Source organism: Stenella coeruleoalba (assembly GCF_951394435.1).
Source record: "Stenella coeruleoalba genome assembly, chromosome: 2".
Taxonomy (NCBI): domain Eukaryota; kingdom Metazoa; phylum Chordata; class Mammalia; order Artiodactyla; family Delphinidae; genus Stenella; species Stenella coeruleoalba.
The window spans coordinates 101,420,175-101,439,660 of NC_137147.1; the positions used below are offsets into that span (position 1 = coordinate 101,420,175).

The 19,486-nt window shown below is 41.8% G+C and overlaps 1 protein-coding gene across 1 annotated transcript in view; it reads left to right on the forward strand.

Moving 5' to 3' along the window:
* The window catches only part of ADARB2 (adenosine deaminase RNA specific B2 (inactive)), a gene marked incomplete at its 3' end in the record, with an annotated part of 507,602 nt that overhangs the window by 23,246 nt on the left and 464,870 nt on the right, over window positions 1–19,486 (forward strand). Inside the window, exons 3-4 of the mRNA XM_079912623.1 lie at window positions 4,299–4,371; window positions 12,217–12,410. The remainder of the gene's footprint in view (window positions 1–4,298; window positions 4,372–12,216; window positions 12,411–19,486) is intronic.

Genomic DNA, 19,486 nt, shown 5'->3' on the forward strand with positions numbered 1-19,486 from the left:
CTCAGGTTTCCATGTGGCTCCCTCCAGCCATTGGGGTGCATCTCTTTGCACACTTGGAGCTTCTCAGACTTCGCTTCTGCCAGCCTCTCTTGCCTCCAGCCAAAGAATGTTCTCACCTCTTCAGGGCTCACGTGACTAGATGGGCACACTGGATAATCCAGGACGTCTCTGTTTTAAGGCCCATGACCTGAACCACATCTTCAAAGACCATTCTGCCATGTGAGAGAGCATATTATTAGGTTACAGGGATTAGTGACATAGTTGGGGCCATTCTATTGACACATCCTTCAATGACACCATCAGTACGGCTTATGAAAGACTGCATTTCAGGCACAATGGAGAAATGCTGGCCACTCCCTGAGATGCGGATTCAGCAAGTTTATGGTGGAGCCCAGGGATCTGAAAAGTTTGCGTGTCTCATTTGATTCTGTAAGAGGCTTTGTCTATACCCCAACGCCAAGGCATCTAGAGAGATCACGGGAGAATACTTGGAGAGAATAGAGGGGACGCAGACTGAGATAGGATAACTGTTAAGAAAAATGCCATCTGATTAAAAATCAAGGCGCCACGAAGGACCTCTCTCTGCCACGGATTCAGCTATACCTTTAGTTAAACTCTCGGAGGTACAAATTGTGAAGCGTTCCCCAGTGGAACAGGCAGACAGCAGAGGTCCACAGCAGGATGTGTATTGGGACAGATTCTGAAGAAGGACTGTTTGTGGTGGACAGAAGTGAAGTTGACAGAAGCAGTGTTTGGGGGTCAGGTGCATCTTGGTTTGCATTCAGATAAATTTCCTTGAAAAGAATAGTTCATGTTTATTTACCAAAACTGACTTTTGATATAAAAGGTAAACATCTATGTCTAAACTTATTTTTTAAATTAGCATATGTCTTAAATGTCAGATGCTGTAAACATTTCTTGATAACAGTATGGTAATGGTTCCTAATAATTTAATACATTCAAAAAAATTATGAAAAAGAACTTTGTGGAAAGATGTTTCTTAAAGTTTTTTGGTCCAGGTTTTATATTTGCTTAATATCTAGAAGAAGTTTCAGCTTACTAAACAAAAAGAAGGATTTTCAGTGTATGAGAGAAAAATAAAATGTAAATTGTATAATTGTGTATTTGGTATGACCTTGAGATGAATGCAAACATTACCACAGTATTGTATGTGTTGTGGTGTTTATGTACATTATATGGTATGGATTTATATGCATTTATTACACTTGGGATATTTCTAATCAAATGAAGAACTATGTCAATTACAATAAATCATTTTTTTGTGAAGTTGTTTCTAACCACTTGTCCTTTAATAGAGAACTTCTAGAAATAGAGAAGGTTATTATATAATAACCCTTGGCCACCTTTCCGTATCCTGTGGGATTGCACACGGCAGAAACATTTAATTTCTCTCCATGTCTGGACTTGGTATCTTTATATATCTGATCAAGCTCATCTCACTATTAGGAGCAACCATTAAACTGAGACGGGAACGTTTATCTGTGCAGAAGTCTCTGTTCACTTGATGTAGATACTGAATAAAGAAGATAAAAGGAGTTCAAAAGTCGCTCTGAAGTTACAGGCATGTAGTTTACATACATATATAAATATGTAAATATTATAAAAACATATAATGTTAAATTAATATTAGTATATGAGAGACAGATGTAGAGAGAGAAAGAGACACATTTCCTAGTGTCCAATGTTGAGGAATTCCAAACTGGACATTTGGAAAGAAGAGACAGTTCAGGAGATGAGCAAATCCTTTTGCATGGACCACTGTATTAAATAAATTTATCTATCATGTAACAGAGTGCTAGTAAAAGGTAAAACAATTAGCACTGGTTCATGGATGCGGAAATGGCCTAGAGTATGAAGTGCTCTTCAGCAAGCAGCTCAGGCAGCCTGAGGAGAGAGGGGCATGAGGGTAAGCAAAGCAGAAAAAACACAGAACAAAAACAAAGTAGAAGCTTATTTCTATGTTGAGTATGTGTGGATGTATTTTAGGAAGTTCTGTATTATTTATTACTGTTACTATTGTTATCCGGATGAAATTGAAAGAATGCCAGAATTTGGGTTTAAGGTCAGCTAGCCCGCTGGTCAGCTGGGCAGGCTTGGGCAAGTTATAGATACACTCTGAGAACTAGATGAAATAATGTGAGAAACATGCCGTCCACAGTGCCTGGTCTATAAAGGGACTGTAAACATCAGTGCTTCATTGTACAAACCATTGCTCCTGTCTGTGTTCCCTACTCATAGTTCAGTAACCCCTAATATCCTGACCTTCCAAGCTTCAGCTTCTTGCGGCTCCTCAAAGTGAGCTCTCCTTCATAAAACACAAGCCGAGGCAAGGTCTGCCTGTCGGGAAAGGTCACTACGTTTGGCAGGATGAGTGCCATTAGCAGCGGTCCACTGAAGTCCGGGGGGAGGAAGTGGACAACTTCCTTGCCAGGCAGGATGAGCAAGGATGCCTCTGGAGCCCTGATAACAACTGTATTCCTTCTGTGAATTGGCTGAGCCTCCTCCTGTGGTGGGGAGGACCAGGGCCCAGCCCCAGCTTCACCATCTAGTTTAATTTGTCGGCGGTCAAGTTATGCAGCTTCAAGCTTGGCTTTCTTTATATGTGAAGCAGAGGCAATAACGCACCTGTTAGTGTAGGCGCTAAATGGGGGAGTCCACATAAAACTCCTACACACTCACACTGTTCAACACAGTGCAGCCACTCTGAGCAGGGCCGGTTGCTGACGGCCTCCTCCAGCCCAACGCCATCCAGACTTATTCTGGTACCTCAGCTCCAACTGTCCTTCAAGATGGGCATGATCATCCCTGTGGTCAAGAGGAAGAAAATGAGACTCAGGAAACTTAAAGCCAAAACAAATCTCAATTTGCACGACTAGAAAACCACCTTGGACCCAAACATGCATCACCCTTGGTACTGTGTGTGGAATATCCCACTCCCTCACCTTGAGGGTTATGTAAAAGTCCCCACCCTGTTAAGCTCAGGTGTGTCCATGACACATGGCTTCGACCTGTGAGCTGCAAGTGGAAGCAGGTGTCACCTTTACCCAGAAGCTTTAAGAACCTGTGCAGGCTTCCTTCTCTGCCTGGGTCCAGAGGGAGGGCAGGCGAGACATGGGGATCTAGACCCACAGTTAATGCCCCTTCCTGCAAAGCAAGCTTCGCTCAGATCGAATCACATTAAAAGCCTGTTGTCTTTACCATTTAGTATTAAGAAATGACTAATCAATCATGTCCAGATACCAATAATCCTGTGCTTATTTAATTTGCAAATCTTCTATGCTTAGTATTTAGTGATTAGGATGAAGTGAAGTTTCCATGTAACATAAATATTTGTTGTAATACTAAAATTGTGTTAGCAAATTTTTCTTCCTTAGGCAGTGAACAGTGAATAAAGCTAAATGTGAATTTAATTATTCGGGATAAGGCACAATTCCACAGATTTAGCTTCAGAAACTGTTGAAATTTATTGTTATGATTATATATCTGAGATAAATTAGTTTCTGAGTCTTTATTTTCAAAAATCCAAACTCAGAAATGAAATTAGGTCTGGATAATTCATATTCAGTACATTCCAGTTTTAATGTAACTGAATCATGATGCCTTGAAATCTGGTAACAGTATTGGCCAATTTACAGGGCAAACTAATCAGATAATCTGGTAACCCATAAAATACTCCTATGAAGGACTCAACATTTAAAATGATGGAGACACTATATGTAATGATTAAAGGTATCAGGCCAGGAGAAAATGATCCTATATAAAATGACTAGTCACATGCAAAAAAAATGACTATTCATCCTTACTATGTTTAGGATGGGTCTCCTAACATAATTTGTAAACTATAAATTAACACAAAAGGAGCTAGTAGTTTTTTACATCACAGTGTAAATCAAAAGATTCCGATACCAACTGCATCACCTACGAAAGGAACAGGAAGGGGCTTATAATTTTTTTAATTTGGTTTATTGCATGATGACTTTCTGTGTTCCTCCTACAACTGCTATATGGGGCACTTAGGACGCAATGGTATGAAAGTAAAGTAGAAAAAGAAGCAAAGAAAATATTCATTTTTGTTCAACAATATAAAACATGAAACAATAGAAACACTTGAAATATAAACAATGAAATATATTGTAAACCAAAGAGTATACAGCATTCTGAAATACATGAGCCAGCGTTTCAAATAAACATGCAAAAGTGATGGTTAGGTATGCTAAAAATGTGTGTCTAATGCTGTAGAATATTACGCTCACTTTATTTTTAATTTGATATTACAGAAATGAAATTTGCGCTGAAGAGGAAAGCAAGAACCATACTGATACTCCAAGAACTTCCTAGCTCCTCAGAAAGGTTAGTGAAACTATTAAGCATTCTTTGAAGTGGAGGAGATTAAGGAGACAGCTCATTGAGGGGAATAAATCTCTACCTGGAACAGAGGTCTGCAGTGGGGCCTGGAAAGCTATTTGAACAAAAGTCATAGCATTTGAGATAAGAAAGGGATGAGCAGCAAAGGAACCTAAGGCCCTCTCTTTCAAAATAAAATTCGTGGAAATTTATTCTCCCATAGTCTATCTATAAGTGCAATTCCTGAGACCTTTCTGATTCAACAGTCTAATAAAATGACTCTGGCATCGCATGTTATTTGCTCCATGTTAATTCCACTTATCTGTCATCCCCTCTTCATCAGTCAACAAATATTTACGGAGAAACTGTCACTGCCTGGGATTGTGAAGGTGCAGGACAGTGAGATGGCAGAGACACTACACCTCTCAACGAAGTTTCCTAGCAACAAGGACACCCTGTGCCCTCAGGATCCCAGAGGCAGCACTGAGCTGCTAAGCACCTGCCTTGGAATCTGACGTAGGAGACCCAGCCCTCAGGTGGGGCTTGCCGAGGTGCTGCACCACCTCCGCACAGTTCTGTGGGCTCCTCTGAACACTTTTGCGTACACACTGTTTTCTGAAAAGAGCCATGTGAGGAAGTGACTGGGACCGTGAGTCAGTTTTTACCAACGACTAACAGGGACCTGGGATTTTAGGCATTTTAGTCTTCATAAGAGATTTAACCACAGAGCTGAGCAAGCCAAGTACGTTTCTTGATAACCATTTCATTACACGCCTCCTGCACGTGATTTAATTCCACACTCTGCTGGGCAGTGGTGGAAATTTTAAACGTCTGACGTATTTTTTGTTTTTTGTTTTGGGGTTTTTTTTGGGGGGGGGTTGTTTTCTTTTTTCTTCCACCCCCCACCACTTTCCCCCCTTGGTGTCCCTACGTTTGTTCTCTACATCTGTGTCTCTATTTCTGCCCTGCAAACCGGTTTATCTGTACCATTTTTCTAGGTTCCACATATATGCGTTAATATACGATATTTGTTTTTCTCTTTCTGCCTTACTTCACTCTGTATGACAGACTCTAGATCTATCCACGTGTTTTGATGTGGAAGATCTCAGTGACCAAATTAGTTTTATTATCTGATCCAAGTCATGTTAATTCAGTCGATAAATATGTGCCAGGGTCCATTAATATACAGATAGATGATAGAAATAGATGATAGATAGATATAGATAGATAATAGACAGATGTAGATAGATGATAGATATAGATAGATGGTAGATAAACAGATATAGATAGGTAATAGGTAGATAGATAGATATCAATAGATAGATAGGAGATAGAAAGATTGATAGGTTGATTTCATTGACAGAGAGATATGAGAGAGAGAGAGACAGAGAAAGAGAGGGAGGAAGGGCATCCATAGCTTCCATATGGATTAGAGGGAATTCCCTTTATTTTTGAGGGTGTCCTATGGCTACACTGAAGTATCTAAGTTTATCCATATATTTTATTTCCTTTTTTAAAACTATGAGGCAAATACATTAACAATGGTCAATTCTGGGCTGTGGATATTCAGCTGTTTGCATCTCTTTAGCATCTCTTTCACCTTTTTTGCATAGTTAACAAACATCTTACAATTTTTAAACATATCTATTGATTTTCCAAAACAATTTTGCTTTTCCATATTTACTTGCAGTTGAAGTAGTTTCATCTGCCACATATAAAGAGCTTTTCTAGAGAGAATGTTTGTGAACAGTTTTCCTTTCCTGTCATGTCAGTTTACCCCAGAAGCTCTCTGCATCAGGCATTGTATGAGGAAAGATTCAATCATAGGGAGGGATGTGGATAAGGATAAATATGAGACTCAGTTAAGAGAAACAATTACCTTAACAGTACTTGTATTTACTCATTTTGGGTTCAACATATACAACCAAGTAAACAAACTGGGAACAGAGAGTTATAATAATATGAGACTACTCAGATGGGATAGGCTAGGACAAGAGTGGAAGTGGGCTGAACCCTACAAACTACATGATGGAATAGAAGTCTTTCCTGGTCAGGTTCAGTGCACATGATGACTTTCAGAAAAGAATCTTTTGAGAACGCAGATCATGTCAAAATTTTAACATGATAAATTAATGAAACTGACACATAGAATGGAACAGCAATGGATGTATTCTGTTTCTACCAAAATGTTCTTTAGTTAAAATTTAATCTAAGAAAGGGACAAAACCTCCACATGCCTAGAATCTAATTCTGAAGTCTGGCATGGGCTTGAGAGAGTGTCACCTCAGTTCTTCACTCCACCTGTAAAGAAGGAGAGACACAGAGAGGCCTCCTCATGGTCCTCCTCCGGCTACTTCCTGGCTCACAAGGTCTGCTGAGCCTTGCAAGACCCCAACCAGGGCACATCTGTTGCCTTGACTGCCTGTTTGGTTCTCTGCATGTGTCTGTGCTGCAAGGGACCAAGAAATAAGCTGAGGAGGACCTGGAGGGGCACAGAAGCTGAGGCTTTAACTCACTAGAATGTTTTGGTGCTTTACAAGTTTTACTGTTTTGAAAACATTTACGTAAGGCTGGCCCGGGGTGCTGAGGCTGCAGGTGCCAATTTTATGAATCAGATCAATTTCTCACTTGTTAGCTGCAGTTGTATACATTTCGCCCTAAAGACACGGTGGCCTCCAACTTTATTAGTAAACATGAAACATTGGAGAATCAGGTTCTTTATTGAGAATGGCCATGTGTTTTAACCCAGCAGTGAACATTGCTTGTGTACAGACACACTCGTTCCCCGTGAGTCAGCTACTTAGGAATCCATGCAAGGTAGTTTGATTTGTTTGCTCCACTTTGTTTAGATGTTTAGCTTTTGCCAAGAAGCCAGGGGGTACTTCTATCAGAAAGGCAGAATAGCAGAGTGATTAAGCGTTCTGTAATCAGACTTGGCTCCCAGTGTATGCTCTCTTAGACTTAAGAGTTAGATGCCCTTGGCAACGAACTTACACTTCATAGCTTTAGTTTTCTCATCTGTAAAATGAGTAGGAAGATATTCTCTACCCCGTATGGTCATCATGCCTGATTCATAGTAATCAAGAACCCAATATATGTTAATTTGGGGCATGAGAGTAGCAACAAAAAATGGTTGTGTAAGCAGCGGTCCTACTTACTGTGAGTAACAGGAAGAGAAAGTCAATGTGAAGGGCGTAAGACGTGGTTGAATTGAGCACTCCTGGGGAGAAAAGTCACCATCCTGTGAACACTCTCCAGTCTGTCCATAGAAACAGTTTATTAGCCCAACTCCTCCCAATACAGGTATCATGAAAACTCATGGCCATTGTTGTGATAAAAGCAGAGAAGAGGAAAACCATGTGATTTAAAAGGACAACTTCAGAGGCTTCTACCTGAGCAGTGGTTTAACTGATCTACTTGATAGATGATAATTTAAGTTGTTGTGAAGATATTTGAGTAGGAAATGCAAGCGAACCTCTCTACCCACCTGTACTTCCAGAAATGATCTCAAAGGAAATTACAACAACAGTCCAAAAAGACAAAACGTGGGTGTTTCCATAAGAGGAACATGAACAAGGGAGAGTGGTGATAAATTGGATACAAGAGGTCTCTGATGGACTAGACACCCCAGTGGAATCAACAGAGGATTGTAACAGGAATGACTGACAAGCAATCTGGGAGGAAGAGAGGTTTGGACAGTGGGTTTAGATGAGGAGGATTGTCAGGGGATAGCAGGACCCGAGACTTTCTTTGCGGCCTGTGTAAGCAGGATGGGTGAGGCAGCCACTGAGATGTTCACCCTTGGAAGCCGGGGTCTCCAAGCACTGAGATCACAAAGAACAGTAGCTACACTTAGGCTGGGGAGAAGACTATGGACCAAGGGCCAACGTCTTTGATGAATGAGGGTCTACATCATGCAGACAATAGAGAGAGGATAGGATGAAAAATCTGGCTTTATGAAGAGGGGAATTGTAAAGACACATGCTATTTTTGGACACTGACACATACTGAACATGTAAAGCCACTAACTGGTTTCAGTTCATAGAGAGCTTCAAGAGTAGAGTTAGATTTGAGCTAAGACACGAAGGCGGTACGTGTGCTCTGATGAGAGCTTGTGAATACAATGCAGAGGGTGCTGTTTGTGGAGTGATTGTTCTAGAGGATGTCGTGAAAAACCTCAGGGAGTCTGGGAGGCAGATAGGGGCATGTGGGCTCAGGGAAGTGGGAAGCGTTGTGAGTACAGCAGAATAGGAGCGTGCAGATTGCTGGACAGATTCACATTACCTGTGAGTGAGGCTCATGCCTGTTTTCTCCAGTATTAGGAATACGTTGTGTCTGCCGTATGATGACCACCTGACCTGTCCTTCCTCTGGCTAAAGACCTCTGGACTTGTCCTCAGTCTTATTTGAGAGTCAGGGTATAAACACATTTGATCATACAGATAAACATGCGACAGTATCATGAGTTTATTTTAGATTATGTTTTGCTGAGCTGATAAGTTATGCGGAAGTGAAGAGGTAAGAAATGACATCATCAAGCCCACTCCTGAGCTTCCATGTCTTCATGAGTGAGGTCCTGCTGCCGGCAGACGGCACAGAGGGTAGAGCCCCTGAAATCTCTAAGCCAGCTGCCGGGGGCCAGCCACACTGCGGTCCCAGGCTGTCTGGTCTCCTAAGGAAGAATCTATACATTTCATTGTGTCTTCAGAATAACCTTTTTTGAATATAAACAATTTTCTTGTAAACTATTTTCCCCAAAGGGCTCTGTCTAAACACTGCAGCTGGTTCCATCCATGCAACGTGTTCAGCATAAGCCCAAAGTTCTCTGTCCTAAAAAATTCTACGGTTTACCATGCTTTCATGTTGATTTCCCATTTATTTGGATATTCTAGCCACAATGTGCTGACTTCATTCTACGACTGAAATCCATAGTTAGGATGGTTCCAAAGCCTCAGATCAAAATGTGCAGTTAGGAGTGATGTCATCATGGAAGATTAAGAGTTTCTACTGTCTGCCCCCAATTTAGATGATCACCTGTGGACTCGAGAGCCTTCCTGAAGTCCAGGCGTCCAGCAGAGAAGTTCCACACACCTTTGGAGCAAAAAAAAAAAATAGGAGTAGATGCAATGAAGAGGGACCAGGAGCGGTCTGGCTTTGCCCAAGTGGCACAGCCAAGGGCCATGATTTCTCCTTTCGGGGGACAGTGAGATTGTGCAACAGTGCTGACCTCCCAGCTGCACAGGACCTTGTCACAGAGGCCCATGTCTCTCTCTCCCCATCCAGAGTACTGAAAGTCAACAAAATCAGGAAAACGATACACAAAATAGAGCAAAACCCTAACCTGGAATACAGTGTTGTTTTGTTTGTGCCTCAATCTTTTGAAAAGAGGAACAATAGAAACATGGAATGCTCCGGAATAAGACAGGTCTTCTGTGTTTGGATGTGAGACCAGACCGGTTCTGCTTGAACAATTTGGGGAAAAAAGTCACGTGACAATTAAAAGATGTTGGATGAAACATAACTCCTGACTCTGCTTATTGAAAGACAATCCCATGGAGGAAACACCAGGCTCATCCCTGTGGCCAGAGGGCAGACTTGACCTGCCTCGGTGACCACAGACTCTGCTCTTACTAAACTCCCAGTCACCCCTCATCTGCTTTTGCACCGGTTTGAGGAGCTGAGTTAAGATTGAGACCTGCTCACAGCCACACACCTTAGGGAATCAGAGGGAGAGAGGATGCCACTTATGCTGTTATTATTATTATACTTGTTATGAAAGAAATACAACGTCTGTCAGAGTATCATTCTACTCACTCTCCTGCCTCTGATGGGAAGGGCTGAGTGCCCTGTCTGTACCCACATACTTGAGGAAGTGCACATTCACGGGAGTAACTGTGTCTGTGGGAGAAAAAACTTGGGCTACGGTATGTAGAATATTAAGAAAGTATCAAGTGGCAAAACTTTTGAGTCAAGATACCTCCTTTCCAGAACTGCAAAATCTCAGGCCAGTTTCAGGAAGTGGGGCAGAAATCCAAGTGACACTCCGCATCCTGCTTCAGATGTGATGACTCAGATATTCACAGGCCTGTGTTTTGACGAGTCGCTAGCAAAAGGAGCCCCGCATCTACAAACATCCAGCCCCTCAGAGGGATTGGCCATCGCGGACACATCGCTAACCAGCACTTACACGTGGTTGGTCAGCACTGGGGAGTGGAATGTGCCATTTTTGTTCAAAAAGAAGGAGCCACCACCCGGTTAGCTCGTGCAAGTTCACGGTGTTCTATCTACTCCCTTTCCAAAGGAGCACCGCATTCTGCACTGACAAAGAGGCCTTCCTGGTTTGCTGCGCCAGCCAATTTTTTCTCTTTCTTAACCGTTAGCAGGGAGGGTGTCCTTGTGGTGCCAGCAGTAGCATCCAGGGCTGTAATTTTTCCAAATCACTGGTTTTGTTTAGCAGAATGGAGTTGGCTGTCCACAGCAATCCCGACAACAGAATGGGGGATGTTTAGACCGCAAAGTAATTAGGAGACTCTCAGAGGAAATCCCACAGGAAGCTGATCTCCTGTGAGAGCCAAGCCAGTGTCCCAGAACTGGGTCGCACAGAAACGCTTCTCAGCCTTCAGCTTGGATCTGCTCTCTTGTCTGTTCCTGGAGGGCCACGGTGCCCTGAGTGGTTCCCTGGCCACTCGCCCCGTTGGTCCCTGTCCTCGGGTCCTGAGGATGGGAGCTGGCCAGCACCCCGCTGTGCCTTATTAGGACTGTGGCTCCCAAAGTCAACACTATTCATTCTGACACATGCGCCTCCCCTTCAGAGATCGACTTTTTCTGCTTGTCAAATTCCTGCTGATCCTTCAAGATCCAATTCAAGTATCACCTATGTCGTAAAGTTACCCAGTTCCACCAAAGAAGTCCTTGGTCACGAATTTCCATTATACAGAATCTGCAGGCGCACTGATCCTGGATGTCCAGCCTCCAGAACAGTGAGGGATCAGTGTTGGTTGTTTATCAGCTGCATCAGCTGCCCTGTCTGTGGTGTCCTGTTAGAATGTCCTGAATGGGCCGAGGCAGGGGTCACACTCTGTTCTTTCAACTCAATGTTGTCTAAACCCAGACCTCCGATGAGAGAGACTGCTGGTCTCTGATCTCTCACGAGGTTGTAACATGATATCCTTCGTAGAAGAAGGCAATTGACAGCTGATAAAGGAGTGAAAACCAGGTCTGAGTGTGAGGCCAAGCAGTCGCCCACATGCTTTCTGGTGCCCAGTCCCTTTCTCGTCTCTCCCAGTGGACAAGGGGACCCTGGATGTGGCCAAGAGGTGTGTGTGGACACAGACGAGTCTCTACACTTACAACTCTATGCCTTGTAGATAATTGTAAGATTGCTGAAGTGACAGAGGTCTTCGGTACCTGCATAAAGTCTGCATAGGTCCTTCTGCCCCCCCCCGCAAACAAAAATAACAATGGATTGCCTAGTATGGTTGGCCCATGTAAAAAAAATCACACTGCCATTTTTCTTACTGTTAGATTTATTAAGATATGATAAATTTATTAAGATATTTATTAAGATTTATTAAGATAAGATAGATTTTATAAGATATGATAAATATTTATCATATCTTATTATTTAAAAAGATAATATTTTAAAAGATCCCAGAGTTGACAGAAATAGCAATAGCTACCGTTCATTAAGCATCTTCTGTGCATAAGCCACTGTGCTAAGAACTTGAGAGATATTTTCTCAAATCTTCCCAATAGCCTGGTATGCTAATTATTGTTATGCTCTATTTATAGAGGAGCACTCTGAGCATGATGGATTAAGTGAAGAGCTGAAATTCAAACTTGCTTCTTCCAGGTTTAAAGCCTGTGTCACACCTGGATAACTTTCCTTGCCATGTTTCTGGGGAGCAAGGTTAACCCCAGGGAAAGTCAGCAGCTTTCCAGAAAGTTGAAGAAGCCGGACACCCGACATGCCTCACTGTGGGAGCATTGACGTCCACCTTGAGGGGCGACAGCTTCCAAGACGCGGACTCCAGTGGCCTTGCACTGGTAAGGGGCCACAGGTCCTCAAGTTCATTGTCTTGCAGTTGTGTGAGCAGATAGATGCTCTGTCGACGTGGAATGCGTGCGTGTGTGGTTCTAACGTAAGGAGAAACAGCGCTGCAAGGCGGGAGGTGGGGAGCAGCGGTTCTCTGACTTTGCCCGGGTGTGAGGAACCGTGACTGTGGGCCAGGAAAGCAGCCCCCCGGTGAGGGGTGTGTGTGCTCAACACTTGTCTCCTGGCCGACCTGGGGCCACTGCTCCTGGTTTGGCTCACTGGAGAAGCTGTATTTTACTTAGGGAGATATGAGGTTATTCCTAAATAATTCAGGGCTACTGGGAGGGCGAAAGCAATGGTGAGAATATTACATTTCCATTAGACGTATTAAGTGCAACCAGACTGTCAAGGGTTCTCTCATGGGTGGGATTCTGCAGGCTGTTAGGGTAGGTGGCAGTCGTCAGCATGGGGCATGTTAAATCGTTGAAGTTGAAGGTGGAGAAGTAAGTATTACAAGATACTCAGGGATTCCACAGACAAACTCTGGTAAAAGATGTTGGCTCATGAAAAGTATTTTATGCAAAAGGACTGAATAAAAGTAGGAAAAGGGTGAAAATCAGTCACCCTTACTGAAATATATGGGAAAAGTGATTTGTTTAAGTCCATTATCAAAAGTATCTAAAAACCCCACTGGACAGGAAGAGTTCAGTCCATCTATTGCTTTGTCCCTGGGTACAGTGCCAGTAAGAGCAAAAGAAAATGTTCTCTTTTTTACAGTCAGAGAAGGAAGAGGTGTTAAGGTAAGTTTTCCTATTTTTACCATGAGACTGTGACCCGGGAGCCTCTTTCAAGCCTGAATCCAGGTTCAGTATCTTTTCATTCAGTTACTTGTTCAGGAGTGGGGGACCTACTGAATAAAAACACTGGTTAAGCTGAGATGATATTTTGGGCTTCTCCTAAAAAGTGACATTGCTAAAATGTTTTAGGGTTTTCTCTTAAGTGCATGTGAAAATGGCTGATGCTATGGAATTACAGAAGGGTGGAGGCGTATTGCATATCTTAATTAGTTCAATCAAACTGGATACAGGAGTGACTGTGGACAGGCTCGCTGCCACCAGCCACCTCACTAGTTTCCACCACATGCGTCTTCCTCTCTTTGCAATCCATGTACCACATTATAGTGAGAGTTTTCAATTTCTTTTTTATCAGCTTGTTAGTCGCATAAGTGACAAATGGTAAAATGCACTCTTTTTAAGGGTACAGGTTAATGAGCTTCAACAAATGTATTTACAGTTCTTTTAACCACAACCACAAACAAGACGTAACATTTCTGTCACCCTAGATGTTCCTTTATTCAGCTTTGCAGTCAATCCCCTCCCCGCTCCCAACCCCTGATTAACACTGGTCTGATTTCTGTCCCTATAATTTCGCCTTTTTCGGAACAACCTGTAACTGAAATCATACCAATGTAGCTTCCAGCATCTGGTTCCTTTAACTTAGCATGGACCTTTTGAGATGCATCAGTGCTGTTGTGTGAATCACGTAATGTCCATGCTGGGACTTGTTCTATTACAGGTGCATCGTCATCTGTTTTCGTTCAAAACTTGGTGGGCATTGTTTTCTTTTCCCCATCTATTGGTGATTATGATTAAACATTCATGCCTGTGTGTATCCTTAGTTTTCATTTCACTTGAGTAGATACCTATTGTGGGCCTTATGGTAAGCATATGTTTAATTCTATAAGAAACTGACAAAGTGCTTTCAAAACGGGTTGTACCATCTTGCATTTACATCAGCAACGTACTGTTCTGTAGTACTTTTTCTTGTAATTTTTTTTATGGTTTTGCTTTCAGAGTAGTTGTATGCTCACCGAAATAGTTGAAATGTGTTCTCTCCTCTTTTATCTTCTGGAAGACTTTGTGTTGAATGGCTGTTATTTCTTCGAAAAATTATTTGGTAGATTTTTACCAGGGAAGACGTCTGAAATGGGAATTTTATTTCTTTAGTGGAATCATGGTGATTCTGGTCATCTATCTCTTCTAGGGTGAGACTGCATACTTTCTATTTAATCTATCAAATATATTGCCTTGAAGTTTTTTAATATTCTTTTATCTTTTTAATGTCGTTAAGGTCTATGGTGAGCTCCCTCTTCTACTCCTAATATTGGAAATTTGTGTCCTTTTTTTTTCTTGATCACTCTAGCTAGACTTTTAATAATCTTCTTAATCTTCTCAAAAGGTCAGTTTTGGTTTCACTGATTTTCTCTAATTTTCTGTTTTCCACTTCATTGATTTTTGCTCTTTATAATTTCCATTTTCTTGGTATTTAATTAACTTTTCTTTTTCTATTTTCAAAATCTGGAAACTTAGAATACCACTGATTTGAGACCATGTTTTATTTCCTAATATAAGCATTTCTTGAATTAAAGCCCCCTCCAGGCACTACTTTAGATGCATCTCACCCAGTTTGATGAATTCTGCTTCATTTGTATTCAATTAAGATGTACTATAACTTCCCTGAGATTTCTTCTTTGGCTATTGGATTATGTAAAAGAATGTTGTTTAATTTCCAAATATTTGGATATTGTCAAGATACCTCTGTGTTCCTGACATTTTTAGTTTAACTCTGTTGTGTTCTGTTGTGCTCAGAGAACACACGTAGTATAATTTCAGTGCCTTTACATGTGGTGATATTTGTTTTATGTCCAAGAGGACCATACCTTGACAAATGCTTCACGTGCACTTCACAGCCATGTGATTCCTCTGCTGTTGCGTGTATCCTACAGATGTCAACTAGGTAGAGTCAGCATGTCGGTATTGTTCAGCGCTCTGGGCTCTCATTTCTGTGTGTCTATTTATTCTATCAATTACTAAGAAAGAGGTGTTCAACCCTCCAAAAGTAATTTTGATTTGCTTATTTCCCTTTTCAGTTCTGTCAGATTTATCTTGAACCTTTGTGATTAGTTCCATACACATTAATTCTTCTTGATGAATTATCTATTTTTATATGATGTCTCTCTTTATGTGGTAATATTCCTTGCTATATGGCCTACTTGGATGTTAAAAATTAATTAATTAATGTTAACACCCTCATTTGCTTATACATACATATTTAATGCCTATGCATTAGTTATACATATTTAAGTCTTTAAAAAATAGTCATAATTTTAACACCATTTTAAAATATATAATAAAATACATAAATACAAACATATAGTTAATGCAACTTTAAACCAGTTTCTGATTTGAATATAAAACTGACAACTTTTAATAACTTAAGAACTTTATCAAGGTACACATTAAGATTAAATGTTCTTCTACTTGATTCTTCTTTAATAAATCTTCCTGCTTTTCACCCAAACCAAGTCATGTATCAGCAAATAAGTAATGGAAAATTGTTTCTGCATGATAATTATTTGAGAAATTTATAACTAAGAGACTATTTAATCAGTTAAAAATCAAACTTGCAATGGTAGACCTGAAGGGATTCAGAAAATAATCACTATAGCATCAAATAAATCTGAATTCTGAAAATGCGTTTGGGATTCAGACAGCCTATTTGTTGGTTATTTAGTCTATTTGAATATTAATTAGTGTATGTCCTTACATTTATGCTACCTATAAAACTTATAAAACTGCCTTTATTTCTCTCAGAAGCTGGATTTGAGATTGATATTCATTTTCCCTCTAAACATGTTGATATTCCTCTTGACTCTTATTTCTGCATGTTCCTGGGATTGATGTGTGAAGCTGTCTCTCCTTCCTGAAAGGATAAGGCCTAATCAGTCATCCCAGGCAGTGGTAACTCTCAGGCTGCCGGGCTCTAGTTTGCACTGTCCAGTCATGCAGTCTAGACCTGTTAGGACCCAGAATCCTGTTACTGTTCCCCATGTGCTCACACTCAGGGGCCGTGGCCAGTGAAGACAGAGAGTCTGCATGGCTAGAGTAGTGTGGTCCTAAAAGAGGCCCCCACCGGCTTGTCGTTGTGACTGAAGCTCCTATAACAGCCACACATTTACCATTGCCTGAGAAGATGAATGTACCCTGACATGCTGGCAGGGCTGCTTTCCAGGCGCTCCTGAGGCTCGCTTTTACCTGGTCTGTCGGGGCCTAAGGAGAGGCAGGTTTGCTGATCTGGAGTGGAGGTCAGTGGAATAACTTGAACTCCAGGACGGAGCACGCCATCAGAAGAGAGGAACTTGCCGAGTGGATGGAAAGAAACTTGAAAGCAGAGGACACATGCGGGAAGGGTACATGAGAAGAAGGAAAATTAAAAAAAATAAAAGCCTGATAGTTCATGGTTTTGCCCCAGATCTTTTCTGCCTAAACCAGTTTGACTCTCACCAGCGCCTGCCTGTAGGTAAATAGCTTCAAACCAGAGCGCCCCAGTCTGCATATTGGCAAAGGACTTACAGAGGCCCTTGTCCAGTGCCCCCGCTGTTTAAACCCTTCACAGAGTCCTGCTCTGTGGGGCCAGCCTCTGTCCATGCCCGACTCATAGACCTTGCACCAGCCCATGGCAGGGTTTCACCTGCAGACAGCTCTGACGAGGAGCAGCGTTTTCATAGGGATCCAAAATCTGCCTGCTCTGATGTCACATGTAGGTTTTAGTTGACAGTGGAGGTCAGATAGAAGGGATCGCCCTCCTCTTCCAGAGGTCAGCCCTTCATACGCTTGAAACACTTATTGCACCTCCACCAATTCTCTGCGCACCACCCCCCATGTTCCCAGTTCTTTCAACACTCACTCACAAGACGTTCACCCTTCCGGTCACTATTTTAAAAATCCCACCTTGTCTATGTCCTTATTAATGTATGACATTGATAACTAAACAAATGTCTTTCTCTGTTGTCTGTAAAAGGCAGAGGAAAGGGCAAATCAGTCTTTTCCTAAACCATGCTTCCAGAAAAATCAGCGTTTATTTTTGGGGTCACCGCACACCATCACATCAGAGCAGGTGATAAACACGATTAGCTCTCCCTGTATTTTCAGAAGGAGAACTCTAGAGACAAAGCGTTCCATCTGCTTCAGAAAGGTTACATGCACAGAGGAGGAAGAAAACATCCAGAACTGAGGATACCCTTTTATTTTCGTACTTCTACATTTTTTAAAATTTTTTTTGTTTATTTTTTAAAAATAAATAAATTTATTTATTTTTGGCCATGTTGGGTCTTCGTTGCTGCGTGCGGGCTTTCTCTAGTTACGGCGAGCGGGGGCTACTCTTCGTTTCAGTGCGCGGGCTTCTCATTGCAGTGACTTCTTTTGTTGCAGAGCATGGGCTCTAGGTGCACAGGCTTCAGTAGTTGTGGCATGCGGGCTCGGTAGTTGTGGCTCACGGGCTCTAGAGCGCAGGCTCAGTAGTTGTGGCACATGGGCTTAGTTGCTCCGCGGCATGTGGGATCTTCCCGGACCAGGGATTGAGCCCATGTCCCCTGCATTGGCAGGCGGATTCTTAACCACTGTGCCACCAGCGAAGCCCTTACATTTTTCACTTTTAAGAAAATAAAGTTTCTTCAACTCCCAAAGGAAGTAGATAACAAAAATAATTCTCAGAACTTTTTGTCCCAAATGCTATGAGTAGATGATTCTTTTACTTTAGAAAGGATTGTTGAGAACCACATAACCAAATGCACATTTTGAGCACTTGAGACACTTTTTTCCTGTTATGCATACATATTAATAGGAACTTTCATAGAATGCTGTATCCGTTGAACTATATCTTCATTAAATCTGAGAAATGTAAAAATCCAAATTCTTGAATAGGTCATCATTTCAAGAAATATGAATTATGCCAAATGTTGATGTTTTAAATAATATCAAGCTGATAAAATCAGTGTTCTTTCATTTCTCTGCATAATGTGCCTTCTACCACCAAACCAGTCATTGTATCAAGATATGGAAGGAGATAGTGCTGAGTGATAATGGGAAGAATTTTGCATAGCACAGGCTCTGGTGTTACACAGAATTGCCTTAGAATTGCAGCTCCATCATTCAGTAGTTGTATGAAATTGGAGAAATTACTTAACGGCTTTAGGACTTAGTTTTCTTATGTCAGACACAGGCAATGAAAAGGATTCTACTGTAATGATGTAGAAAAGCGCTCAGAAGACATTCTTCACCAGTAAGCAGTACATAGTAGTTCCTGTCATTTCCTGTAATGAAGACGCTGGGCTAAATTCTCATCCTCCGAGCCTCCGTGTGTGTGACCACCACAAAGTATGGTTCTCAGAAAGGCCTTCCTCTTGTCATGTGCACCTGACTATAGGCCACTGTCCATGCCGGTGTTTGCCTTCATTAAGAACACCTTCCTCGTTCTAACTATACTGTTTTTTTTTTCCCCAAGACCAATCTATAAGTAGAAGCCCAGGTGGGCAGAGGTGGGGAGCAGGCTAAGCCAGGCCCTGGCCATGCATCCCAGGGGCAGAGAACACCAGCATCACCTGGAGCATGTTAGGAACTCAGGTTCTCCATCATCAGATCTACCTCCTTAGAGTCAAGTTTTTAAGGCATTCGTTGCCTGAGAGATGGATGGGCACATCCTAGTCTTAGCAGTACCGTCTGGACCACCACACTGTGAGGGAGGAAGACGGTGAGAGACAAAGGTAGCGTGTGGGCTCATGGAGCGTCCCAGGTGAGAGCGACGCAGTGAGATCTGGTTGACCCCCTCATTTTACACACAAGGAAATTGTCAAAAAAACAAATTATTTTGCACAAATGCTCAAATTTGAATCCTTGAAAGTGAAAACTGGATCCCAATGCTTCAATATTTTTGTAGAATGATAATTCTGCTACTTTTGAGGGCCACATGGAAGAAAGAGGACTGAAGAAACAAAACCAGAGGATAAGTAACTTTAGTTGAAATCCCCGATGTTTATTTTCTCAGCATTAGATAATGAATTGAGATACATGGAGGTTTTGCCCTTCTTCTTCACCAGAGAATCTCAGTGCCTGACACAGTGTGTAGGAAGTAGTTTTGAATGAATGAACCAGCGCCAACAAATGGGAAGTAAGAAAGCTTGCTGCATGTGGAATGAAATAGTAGAATGTCGTTCAGCTCCTTGGAAAGATCTGTGGAAGAGTTTGCTGGT